This window comes from Nyctereutes procyonoides, unplaced genomic scaffold, assembly GCF_905146905.1.
Source record: "Nyctereutes procyonoides isolate TBG_1078 unplaced genomic scaffold, NYPRO_anot_genome, whole genome shotgun sequence".
Lineage (NCBI taxonomy): Eukaryota > Metazoa > Chordata > Mammalia > Carnivora > Canidae > Nyctereutes > Nyctereutes procyonoides.
Window position 1 is genome coordinate 12225863 of NW_026575032.1, and position 2374 is coordinate 12228236.

Below are 2374 nucleotides of genomic sequence, written 5' to 3' on the forward strand. Positions count from 1 at the left end.
AATGGGGAAGACAGACAATTAAGAAACAATCAAGGAAATACATAACATGTCATAAGGTTTTAACTGCTAAGGAGAAAAATACAGCTAGGTATAGTAAATAGGAAACATGCAGGCGGGTGTTTGGGGCTGCATTTTTATATGGGGTGATGAGGGAAGCCTTTCGTGATATGTGAACAAATATCTGAGGTTAGAAGTGTAAGTATGCGAGTATCTGAGGGATAATATTTCAGAAAGAGGGAACAGCAAATATAAAGCCTCTGAAGCAGGATAATGCTTGGCTTTTTGGAAGAATAGCAAGGTTCTCGCGAGCCTGCAGTGGATTACACAGAGGGGAGAGACATAGATGAAGTGAGGGAAGAAATTGTTGGAAATTTCAAGTTTTGATCTTAATAAAATGGGAAGTCAAGAATATTTGGAGTTAATTTCCCTTTTAAAAGAATAGCTGACTTCTTTATTGACCATAAAATAAAGAATAGGAGTCAAAGGTGAGAAGCTAGTAAGGAGGCTATGGAAGTGGTGGAGTAATACTGGTGATGAATATGCTACCCTGGGTTAGAGTGGTAGCAGTGAAGACGATAGTGGTTTTTATTGTGTGTTTATAGCCTAGTATGGAAGAAGGAGTCAAGGATAACTTCAAGTGTGTTGGCCTGAGCAACTAGAAGGTTGTCACTGTTGTTTACTCTGATGGGAAAGACTATAGAGGAATAGGTCGGTGGCAAGGCAAGTGCACTTTGGGATGTATGAATGGGAACTTTATTCTACTCTACTTTTTAATTAGTAAATTTTCTGTCTGAAAACTCCTATTTTTGGACTTCCACTTCACAGTATTTTAAAATTTCTGATTAGTTACATTTGCCAGTTGAGTCTTCTTTGGTGGATGTTCATATTGCCTGTAAATATTTAAAATTTAAAAACATGACCAAGAACTTACATAGAATTACGGATTAAAAGTTGTTCTAAGGCTCTTCTTAGGTGTTATTACTGTTATTACTACCCCCATTTTAAAGATGGAAAATTAAAGGCAGAGGGATAGTAAGTAATGCGCTCGAGGTTATTTGGTAGCAGATTGCAGGGATGGGATTTGAAACCAGGCAGTGTTGCTCCAGAGTTAGGTGATAACTTTCAACTACTACACTATATATTGTGAAGTCTTTTTTTAAAAATATAAATTAATTTTAATTCAAATTTAAAATTTGCACATTATATCCTATCCAAAAATATGAGCAAGAGACCATTTTGAAATGGGATCAGTAGTTGACAACTATACTGTTACCTTCAGTAACTTACTTCGTCATTGTCATGGCTGTTCATTGTTTTCTCTCAGTATGTTAATGGTTCCAGTCTTTTAACAGTTCTTTTTTTTTTTTTTTTTTTATCAGAGTTCGATTTGTCAACATACACCATAACACCCAGTGCTCATCCTGTCAAGTGCCCCCCTCAGTGCCCATCACCCAGTCACCCCCACTCCCCACCCACTTCCCCTTCCACTACCCCTAGTTCGTTTCCCAGAGTTAGGAGTCTCTCATGTTTTGTCACCCTCACTGATATTTCCCACACATTTTCTCTCCTTTCCCCTTTATTCCTTTCACTATTTTTTTATATTCCCTAAATGAATGAGACCATATAATGTTTGTCCTTCTCCGATTGACTTATTTCACACAGCATAATACCCTCCAGTTCCATCCATGTGAAGAAAATGGTGGGTATTTGTTGTCTCTAATGGCTGAGGAATATTCCATTGTATACATAAACCACATCTTCTTTATCCATCATCTTTCGGTGGACACCGAGGCTCCTTCCACAGTTTAGCTATTGTGGACATGGCTGCTAGAAACATCGGGGTGCAGGTGTCCCAGTGTTTCATTGCATCTGTATCTTTGGGGTAAATCCCCAACAGTGCAATTGCTGAGTCGTAGGGCAGGTCTATTTTTAACTCTTTGAGGAACCTCCACACAGTTTTCCAGAGTGGCTGCACCAGTTCACATTCCCACCAACGGTGTAAGAGGGTTCCCCTTTCTCCACATCCTCTCCAACATTTGTTGTTTCCTGCCTTGTTAATTTTCCCCATTCTCACTGGTGTGAGGTGGGATCTCATTGTGATTTTGATTTGTGTTTCCCTGATGGCAAGTGATGCAGAGCATTTTCTCATGTGCATGTTGGCCATGTCTATGTCTTCCTCTGTGAGATTTCTCTTCATGTCTGTTGCCCATTTCATGATTGGATTGTTTGTTTCTTTGCTCTTGAGTTTAATAAGTTCTTTATAGATCTTGGATACTAGCCCTTTATCAGATATGTCATTTGTAAATCTCTTCTCCCATTCTGTAGGTTGTCTTTGAGTTTTGTTGACTGTATCCTTTGCTGTGCAAAAGCTTCT